Genomic DNA, 11,966 nt, shown 5'->3' on the forward strand with positions numbered 1-11,966 from the left:
GCTAACCTTCCCATTACAAGTGTAATTGCTCTTTTTAGAAATCAAACAACAGCAAAAGTGATCATATATGATTTAATCATATAAGTCAAAATTTAGAATCTGCATCATCTTAATATGAACTACACGTATGAAGTTGCGGGCCGAATACCAAAATCATAAAATATAGTCAATTATATATTTAGAAATATTATATCACTATTTTATAAGGGTAACAATGGTATTTTATCTACAAACAAACAAGTTGATGTGCTAAAATATATAATGTAGAATCTTTTTACATATTGTTATATATAGAGTATTCTCTTCAAGGTTTTTACACAAAACATTAATTAATTAACAAATAGTTTTTTTTAAAGGATCCCTGAGAGTTTGAGAGAACATAGCCACGACCTCAAACAACACTTCTCTTCCAAATATTGATGGTGCAAATTATTAAATATTGGATATTAAGATGCATGTGAGAATTTGAGAGAAAGCATAGTCATAATCTCAAACAACAAATCAAATCTTTTTTCTCCAAAATTTAATTGTGAAGATTATTGAATATTGTCTATCAAGATGAATGCTCATTTGAAGTATGAAAATGGGTTGAAAGTGAGATCGAGATACAGCCTCTTACAAACAATCTAACATTAAATCAAATTAGGACTCAAGAAGAAGAATCAAGTAAGGCTCCAAGAGCCGGCCCATTAACAATGATCCATGCAATTGTGTCGAATTAATTTTTACATGAATCATCACTTGTAAAATAGGAAAGAGATTTAAAATAAGTTAAAAGAATTGTATGAAGGTAATGAAAGAACAAAAAAGATACGGAATTTTTAATCTAAAAAAGGATTTTGAGACATTATCTATGAAAGAAAAAGTCATCATAAAAGATCAAGACAAATTGATAACTGTGGTGAACAAAATGCGACTTATGGGAACAGATCTACTCAATAGCAAGGGTTATGGATAAGTTGTTTGCGAGTTTGCTTGAAAGATTTGAGACAAAATTCTCATATTGAAGAGTCAAAAGACATAAGTGAGTTAGGTTTATCAGAGCTAACTAGTTATATGGAAGTTAAAGAATAACGAAGAGCACTAACAAATACTCCCTCCGTCCCTCTCATTTGTATAAGTAAAGCATGTGATTAATTAAGTTAAGAAAGAATAATTAACTTGTAATGATGTGTTAGTGGGAGAGACATTCTAATTTTTTAATAATAAAAACTTACTATATAGGGTAACTTATAAAAATGAAGGGACGTCCTGAAAAGGAAAGTGTATACAATTAAACGGGACGGAGGGAGTAAGTAAAATGAACATGTTGTTGCAGGAGCTTTATTAGTCAAAAAATCAAAATCAAGATTTCCTAAGTGTGTTCATTACAAGAATACAAATACTAATACTGGACATGCATGCTGAACAGTATTATTGTTGGCATAAGGAAAAATCTCAATGCTTCAAATACAAGACATTCAGATATGTGGAAAAATATTTTAAAACAAGAGACAATAAGTGTAAATAAGACACAAATTAACAAAATCAAATTATTTTGATTAGGAAATCTTGTTACACGTTTGTAAAAGTTAGTCAAATATAATCAGCATCATGAAGTTGACAAAAATTATAGATAACAACTTGTTGTTCGAGTTCAATATTTTTTATAATTTTTATATGCATACATTTCTAATAATTTTTATTTACGTGTGTATTATTTAGCTGAGGGTTGTTCGAGATGCTCTGCGGAAAAAGATTACACCCAGCAGCCTTGCAATTTTTATTTTTTTATTGTGAGCGTGAGCAGGGCCGGCTCTATCTTAAAGCAAACTAAGCAGTTGCTTAGGGCCCCCAAACCAAAAAGGGCCCCAAAAATTTAAAATCCCTTTATATATATGTATACACAAATATTAATATTTGTTTTATTAAGAAATTTATTGAAAACAAAATTTTATCAAACAATTCTAATTTCTTTAATACATTTAATTAATAATATAAAATGACTTATTATTTAAAAATTAGAATAATTAAATTATTTATCATTTAATTAAAATATTTTTGAAATATAAATTATTTTATCATGTTTCTATAAATAAAATTTATCATATTTATATAAATATTTGTTCAAAAAAATTAAAATATATATCACGGATAATTGTGATGAAAATATTATTCCATTTATCAATATATTTCATGTACAAAATGTATAGAATATCAAATACAAAAAATAATAGTAACAGAAGTAAAAGAAGTCTAAAGACAAGTATGTGTCATAAATAATTTTGCTAGTTAAATGTAATATCAAAGTTTATTAAAGTAAATGTTAATTATCAATATTAAAATTACTTAGTTTTTTTTTCTTTGTTTATATAAATGATAAAATATTAAGAATAAAAAATTACTCTTTCAGTTTGTCTTTTTAGCTTTCACTGTGTGCATCAGTTCATAACTCTTCTTCAGCGGCTCTAGTGTAAGATACTAAACAGTTATAATCCTTTTTGGTACCTTTCTCATCTTCATCATTCAACATCCAACATTGAGGTAAGGATTTTATAATAATAAATTTATATTACACCAAAAAAATTATATATAAATATGTATGGGCCTCATTTTCAGATTTTGCTTAGGGCCCCAAATTTGATTGAGCCGGCCCTGAGCGTGAGAATCGCAGCCCAAAATGGCTACAGTGTAGCTTATAATTTTCTGGCCCAGTCAAACACGTGACCACCAACCTGCATTAAATAAGGGGAAAATATTATTAACAGGTTCTTTTATTCCGGGTTTTATATTTGTAGCATATTCTTGCTACATTCATAATTTATAATATATAAATATTTAATATTTTATAAATAATTCTTAATATAAAAGAAAAGTTATCTAAGTTGATCATGATACTCAAAAAACCATCACACAGACTTAAAAAAGATGAAAAGTAGAATATTAATTCTGAAGTTGTGGAAATTATATTTAATCATATAAATATTTACATATTTATTGGAATATTTAAGTATTTAATATATGCTTCAATAATCTCAATAAATATGTAAATATGAATTTAAATAATCTCAACAATAAAATTTAAGAAATTTTTACCAACGGAATAAAAATTTAAAATTTATATATTATCCATAAATTCCACATTGCATATGTGCATGCATACAATTTTCTGTAGCCTTGTTATTGGAATATTTTATATACTTTCCTATAGCTATTCTGTTGGGATATTAGCAACGGGAACTTGGTTGGAATTTTGGCTTTATTAGCAACGAAAAATTCGTTTTGGAGTGGTATGCAGGGAAAATAAAAAGTTTAAAAGTTTAAAGCGACCGGCATTAAATTCGATCGAACTAATTTTTTTTATATTAAATTCGACCCAACTAGTCATTTTTATCTCTGGTAACTTTTAATACAGGTCGCTTTTAAGTAGATACTCGCTTTTATCCGGCCACTTTTTATCTTGATTTTTTTTGGTCAAACTTCCATTTTTTGACGGGAAAACTATGATTCTAAAATTCTTTATAAAATAACTTGTCAGTGGCCGCTTCTGTTCGACCGAATCTACTAAATTCGACCTTCATACAAGCGATTGGACAAAATTTAATGACAATAATTAGATTCTAATATATTTGGTCGAAATTATATTATTTGTGATCGGACTTTCTTGTTCGCTTTTAGCAGAATTACTTATAGTGATAACTTTTAAAGACAAAGGGGTGTAATATCAGTTGATGATCCATTATAAATGTTAACATCGAAAGTTATAATCCATTGGTAAGACATTGTTAAGATAGATATTAGTGACAAAACGCAAGTGCATATATATATAAGCGGCATGTGTTATGTATAAATGTATTTGTAGGTGTTTGCTTGAACAGTAAAACAATATATGTAACAAAAACCTCCTATTGCTAACTAGAACCTTGAATTTATATTATTCGAAAACAACTTTTAAATAGAAAAATAAAACTCGGACATTACTTAATCTACAATAATTTAGGTCACCATGATTGTACATTCTGATGTCATTGTTGCGAGGTTAGTAGTATGATGCATATACTTTAAGAGCCAACCCCCCTCAAACCGAAGATGGTTGAAGAATCAACTTGGGTACTTTAAAAACAAAAGTGATAAAGTTGCTAGGAGTTTTGTGAAGATATCTGCAGTATTATCAGCACTAGAGATGACATGTAGAAGAATAACATCTTTCGATACTTTCTTACGTATAAAATGAAAATGGATCTGTATATGGTTAGTTCGTTCAAAAAAAAATTATCATTGTGAACAATATTTATTGTACTTTTATAAATGTAATAGATTAAAATGGCGGAAGCGTGAATTACACTCATATCTTCAAGTAACCATCGTAAACAATTAATTCATGTGTAGTGTCAGCTAGAGCTCTATAATTTGATTCAGCACCCGATTTAGAGGTAGGTGACTGTTTCTTACTTCACAAACAAATGAGATAGTTGTCAAGGAAGAAACGGAATCTCGTAGTAGAAACATCTAGTAGTAGAATTTTCACCCCAATCAGCATATGAGTAATGACATCATAGTGTACATGGTGACCTAAATTAGTGTAGATTAAGTAGTGTCCAAGTTTCATTTTTCTATTTAAAGGTTGTTATCTCATAATGTAAATACGAGCTTCTAGTTAGCAATACAAGAGATTTCTTTTACATTGTTTTACTAATAAGCAAGTACTAACAAACACATATATACATAACAAACGCTTGTTATATGCATATATACATTTACGTTTTGTCATGGTATCGAAGTCATGGGCCCTGATCTGCACCTATCTTCGGTGTGTGTTATATTTTTCGACGCAATTATTTTTTCAATGAAGCCATTTTCTTGTGACATTCAATCAAACACGTTGTGTGCAACTTAGTAAGTTCACAATCACCAACTTCACCCTTGACCTCATCCTCCTTCATCCGATCAACTCACTGCTTGCTCAAACTCATGCTTGCTCAAACTCATCACATGGCTTCCCTGACCTAACTCGGTAACTCGCTTAACTCAATAACGAGTTAACACAATAATTTTCTCATCTTTCTCCTCACTTAAAAATCGAGTTTACTCTGCTAACAAAAATAATCGAGTTTACTCTACATCGATCCCTGTAATGACCCGGATTTTAAAAAATTTACTTATTATTATAAAAGTAATTTTCTTCAAAGAAGGGAATAAGATGTAATATTTTATTCCAATTTAATGAGTTTTAAAAGTTTTATATATTTAAACCCCGGGTTATTGTGTTATTCATAAATAATTGTATTTTCAAAACTGATTTTCATATATTGTTTTGAAAATTCTAAATGATAATTATGTGAATATATGTGGTATGGGACTAAGTGTTACTTGTGGTATTGCTCGTTTAATTATTTATCGTGAGTTATGAGTATTATGGGATTATTATATGAATTTTATGAATCTTGTATTATCTGGTTTATTGAGTTGAGTGCTCATATGTGTTCGTATGTGCGAGATTTCAATTTCTATATGCTCAGGAGAAAATATAATTTATTTGGATATTTTCATATCGATTTATGGAATGTTAGATGATTTTATAATCGATTTACGGATTTAATTGCGTATATTTATATTTAATTATTGATTATTTCATTATTTGAAAACCGTTCACTCGTAACGGTGTAGCAAATTTTCTTCCCGGAAGTTTCAACAAAACTCACCTTTAGCCTAATTTGAATATTCCGGACACTTTTCGTGTTTTGACTTTTTCGATCCGGAGTCGGTCCGGCGGAGTTTTGCGGGTATTTTAATTGTTGATAATTATCTGGTTTGTCTCGATATACGTGAAAACCAGATATTTTGATTATTATATTACTTTTTACCGAAATACGTGCAAGTGGGACCCGCAGACCAATGATTGATTTAAAATTCCCCGTTTTGATAGTTATCTCGAAAACCGGTACCGATTGGACCCCGCTTTATTAATATAAAGCTATTAAATATCGTATTTTCATATCATAAATGATCCAAAGGGGTACCAATTATTTGTAAATATAAATAGACTTTCCTGTAACTTATTTTCACCATAAAAATCATTTCACCAGTTTCTTCTCACGAATACCGAGAGAAACCGAGCTGCGTTCTTCGTGTTCTTCGTAATCAAACGAGGATTTGAAGGCGTTATTGGAATCCGATGGAGGCGTATGAATAGTCAAAACGAAGCTATCGACGCGTAGAATCAAGTTTATGCATCCTTACACCTGCAGATTTAACAGGTTATTTTCGTATCTTATCGAATAAACTCAAAATCTCACTTTTATATTGCGGTTATTTTCGTATATTGCATATTGCACTTTTTGTATATGATAGCTACTTTCGTATTTGTATCTCGTCTAGGTTGTTTTCTATCTGGATACTTAATATTTTGATTATTAGAGTGATGCACCTAAACACAGTCAAACGGTTTCCACACCTATTTCCGGGCCAAAACCCACTAAAATTTGGGCCCAAACCTTGTAATATTCAAATCAACACACTTCGTTGTTCTTATATTTTTTGTTTTTATTACAATTAAGTATCTTAGTGTTTAATTATCTTCGAAACAAAATTTTGACTTTTTAAATTCTCAAATTTTACTTCCTGAAATTTTTCATATTACACAACTGTCCCCAGAGTTTACTATAGTTCGCCAATTCAAAGAATTACGAATGGCTCCAACTAAACTTGTTTTGGTCTCAAGTTATGCATAATTTTCTGAAGGAATTGTTGTAAGGTTAGTAGCATGATGCATATATATTAATATATCAGTAATTTAACTACTCTCTTCTGTCGATAAGTCCATTAAAGACTTAATTTGCCAACAAAATAGTGAATTTACAGACAATTTATCAATGAAATATTCCGTTCTTAATTGCAGGTTTTCTTGTAGATGCGAAAAATAAAAAAAGTATAATTGCTCCTTCTGCTATATTAACATAGGGTAACGGAAGAAAAGTTATAAATAAATCTATACACGTAGTTTATATGAAATATTGTTAAATTTATGAGTTTAATAAACTTAAATGTAGGTTAATTTTTTTACATGTCAAGTTAAGTCAAACCAGACCAAGTATATACCACCGATATTCTACTAAAATTTCTCACGCCATGAGAGTTGGCCATCCCATCTCCCTCTAACCCTAATCGTTTTCATCTCCATATCCATCTCTCTTACCCATCTCCATCTCCAACTCCATCTCTATCCCCTTTCTTCCCATCTCAATTCTCTCTCATGCTAATCTCAATTCATAGCCACGGCTTCTCCATCCACAAAAAATCAGTTTTCTTGTTTTAAATTTTTAATCAATAAACACCCTCTTTTGTTTGTTACTTCATCAATAAAATCGAGTTTTATGGAAAAAAACTCGAAAAACCCGTTTGGGTTTTTTCGGTTTCTTCTGTTTGAGTTATTGTTTGTGTGTTTGATTGTCTGAGTGTCTCGCTTTGTATGATGTGTTGGAAATGAATTTTATATATGGGGAGATCTGGAAATCGCATCAACAACACTTTCAGCAATCCTATAACTGGTGTCCGGCAAGCAGATAGCTGGGATGCATTTGGAACGACATGTGCTCACCTCTCACATAAAATATATGTTCATGACATGAGGCCTCTAAGCTCAGTTTTTGTAGCTGAGTCCTCTGAACTTTGCAATATCCATGAAATTACTGTAAAGGTCAATTGTGAAGCTACTATTTTCAATGGAGATGTAGGTTGGATTACTTGGAAATTCATTATCTTCATTCTTAATTTTCTGAATATATGTATTCGAGTAGTTAAACAATCCGAAAACAAAACGACTAATTATCTAGATCGTTTATTTGTTTTTCAACCTGATTGCATGATCAATCGATAATTTGTAATTTGTCTCGACTCAGTTTCTTTCAAAATATTAATGAAATCCGCTCTAAATTTGGCAGGAAAAAAAAACACCACCGATCGATCCTCGTATAACCCGTTAGTGATAGGTCAAGCGCAGACCGCGTCATCGTCATACAACCTTTACAATCACCTTTCTTTGGCCTTCCACCTAGGGGACCACAGTTTCGATCGGTATTAATCCACGAAACAATAGATGAAAGCAATTAAAATTTGTACTGCCACTCGTATTTGAGCCAACGTGCGGTAGACCACATATATTTTATTATCCTTTTGCGAAGTTGCTGCATATTTATAAGCAAACAGACACCACTTATTTAATTAAAAATATTTTCAGAAACTAGTCACCATTTCACTTGCAAACTTTTCATGTAAAATTACATTTTGTAAAGTAAATCCAACTTGTCTCATCCAATCTAATCTAACTAAAGTATTTTGTCGTGCCCATCGTTGTGACACGTGTCAAGATACGGTTCCGATCGGAAGAGCTATCACAAAGAAAGCTAAAGCATGTTAAAATACGACAATGGCTGCCACTAATATTCATCAATAATGGTGATTTATTTATTCTCGATTCATTTTATTGGGCTTATTAGTCATTGATGTGTTTCGAATTCACCTACCTGTTTATATTATATGATGCACACTTTTTCTTTTACTTCGTCCCTTTCGGTAGAAGACTCGCTGATTAAAGTATAATTAGATGTTGAAATTAATATTACTTTATAATTTTATAGTTGAGGCAAGTAACACTCACATATGTTGTTTATTAAGATTATGTGTTTTGTAAAGTAATATTTCGGGCTAGTTGATTACTCTGAATCTTTTGAAATCTAATACATTACGTGCCGTCTAAGTTTCTCTTTCATCTTCATGCTCAGATCTGTTGATCTGAAGCCGGCACTGCATGCCTCCTTACATGCATTTATGGGGTCGTTTTGGACAATCTCAAAGAAGATGACTTATTGCTTAAAATAAAGAGGTGAATTAAAACCGAAGACAAAGAAATAAGTTAATTAAATGTTTGGAAAAAAAAAGTTTGAAAGAGAAGTTAGCGCTTTTAATTTCTTAAAAGTGTTTTTACCTAATTAAATAAACTAATCAGGAAAAGCAGAAACCAGAAGCAACTTTTTCATTCTCCAAACAAACCGGGGCTAAATTTATTCTCAACTTGACCTTAATCAATCACTTAACTTTAACATCAAGGATAGCTAGGGTGTCCCCGATTTAATCGAAACTTGGATTTAGGAGAGAGTTATCTCCATGGATCGAGGTCAAGATAGATGGCCCGAAGGAAACAGCAGAATGAACTGATTATATGTCTGCTAATCACCATCATATATGGTCAGTTCAAAATAGGAACATGTATACGTACATGACCATGCTCAAAATCACGCTGTTATTTAATATTTAGTTTAGTTAAAAAAATTGTATTTTTATTTTAGCGTTGCTATAATATTCAATGTAAATGACAATATTTGTGAAATTAAGTTATACCTACATATTTAATAAAAAGTAACTTATAACTTATATGTATAGATGATAATAGAGTCCAGGTAGCTTTGTCCATATATGTTTTTGTGGACATAGTATTATACTCTATTACTCTATTTTAAAACTCAAATTCTACCAAATGTTCCAAATTGGGGTTAGAAATAACGGGATAAATATTAACGGTGATTATAAGCGATCAGAAAAGGTTACTGGGCCGTTTGGATAAGTTTAAAATAAGTCCTTCTTGCTTAAAATAAAAAAAGTGGAGTATGAAGTTAGAACCAAGTTAAGACTTATAAGTGATTAAAGTGTTTGAAAAATAAACAGAAACTCTGAAACAAAACTAACATTCCTAACTTTTTATAAGTACTTTTTGACTTTATACACAAACGGTACAAATAGATACTTCTAACTTATAAATTAGAAGCTCTTAAGCCGGAAACAAACACCCCACAAGTTTCCCATCCCTCCACCGAAAGAATTCATAGTGATGAGTACTTTTTTACCATTACAGAAACTATTCCAAGCTGTCTATTAAGTTAAATTATTTTATTCGATAGAATTATAAATTATTTTTTATATTGTTAATTAATAACATTGATTGATACATATAAATATCTTTGATAATTATTAATATTTTTTGAGGAATAAAATATAATATAAAAAATATATATACAGATACTCGTATACTACATCTCGTACCCACTCTTACCTGACTCGTGACTTGCGAGTTTGAGACATGGACATATACCATATATATATACAACCTCGCCTCAGGGTGTACACTATCAGATGCATGCTTATAAGGGCTACATATATATATTTAGGTTGGAATCGAGCTCATCAAACTCGTTACTTGTTAAATAGTATATTTATTTAACCTCACTAAATGAACTGCATTTGAGTATTTTAATATAGGAGTCGTTTTCAGTTTTTCTTCACCGTTGCTCTGTTCATATAAAGCCCTAGTTGGAAGGTGGCTGTATATTTTCAGTTACATGCGTTATTGAATCCCAACTATGCAACCTGGCGTGTAAGTATTTTCTCCTTTTCTGGAGTTATTTTTCCTCTATTATGTATTTCATCATTAATTATATGACCCACGACAAGTGCGAGTTTAAGTAAAATTTATTTAGTTTATTATCAATAAGAGTATATATATATTGTTTCTTTATTTGATTACATTATAAGATTTTTAGTATACTTATTTCCGTATATGAAAAAAAAAATTACTTATGTGTAACACTAGTTGGCTTTATTGTTTCAATAGTTGTTTGACGAATTATATATTAGTCAGAGCTTTTAAGTTGAATTAATTTGATTCAAAACTAAAATTTTTGTTAAATTTTGTAGATAATATTGTCCTTTTTTTTCCGTTTGGGTCCGTTTCTTATATGGTCTAACATGGATAATTATTGTGATGATAGCAGTGGTAGCGGGTTTATTATCAGTGGAGTTTGCAGTTTGCAGTTTGTCATGTATTATCATCACAGTTTGCCTCTTTAACGTAATCTTGTGAAATATACGATGAGAATGGTTTCAAACTTCTGTTCATTTTCTCTACTAATCTCAGTATATATAGTAATTACATGAGTAGTTTATTACAGTAGATAAATAAGTACAACAATGATTATCATGAATATATAACTAAAGTAATTTATCTAGCTCTTATATTTATCTTTGCAACTATCAGTTATTTGCTCGTGAATATGTGGAAATGTAGAGTTACTGTTGCTTGGTCTATCAAAAACAAGAATTGACCTAAATTTTGTATTAATATAGTTTTGAGTGGTAATATGATCAATTAGACTCCTTATTTATCTCATGAATTCTGAAATACGTTTAAAATTTAATAAAGTTGTTTCATAAATAAAATTGTTTGAATTTTAAAAATTATACAGAATAATTTTCTTCCCCATATAATTCTGTTGGGGAAATAATCCATACATTACAAAATCTCAATATGTAAATCTTTTCATTTGTAGTACAGCTAGTAAAAAATTCATATGATAACCAAATTTTGATATTTTAATATTTGGTAATCCGAATAAAAAAGAGTGTCGTTTATTTAATAAAGAATACATATGAAGTAAACTTTTCCTCTTTTTTTAATGTTAACTTGTAAATTTTATTTGTACATTAATTAATCAAGAATTTCTCTTAATCGCGCGATTCTCATTCTCAAGCTTTTCCTTACGGAATTCTCTTTTTAGTTTGACATTCTTGTCAACGAAATTAACTTTTCGCGGTAACTAAGTGATGTATAATCAAGGATAAGCTATAATTTAGTCTCTAAGAGCATATATCTAATAGTGCTCTTAAATTATTTTCTAAAAATAACATAATATATAATTTCTAATTAGTTAATACGTTGTAATTCCAACCCAACTCTTGATGTTTTTTCTTTGTTTATATATTAAATTATCTGAGAGAAAAGATGGAGAGAGTACGAGAGCGAAGTGAATATAAATAAAAGAAAACAAATGTTATTATTAAATGATATTAAGTTAAGAACATCTATATGTTCAAGAAGGAAGCTCTGACATTTTGAAAGAACCACTAGTAACACATTAAATCTCTAATTTTTCGTGTTC

Source organism: Daucus carota, chromosome 7 (genome assembly GCF_001625215.2).
Source record: "Daucus carota subsp. sativus chromosome 7, DH1 v3.0, whole genome shotgun sequence".
Taxonomy (NCBI): domain Eukaryota; kingdom Viridiplantae; phylum Streptophyta; class Magnoliopsida; order Apiales; family Apiaceae; genus Daucus; species Daucus carota.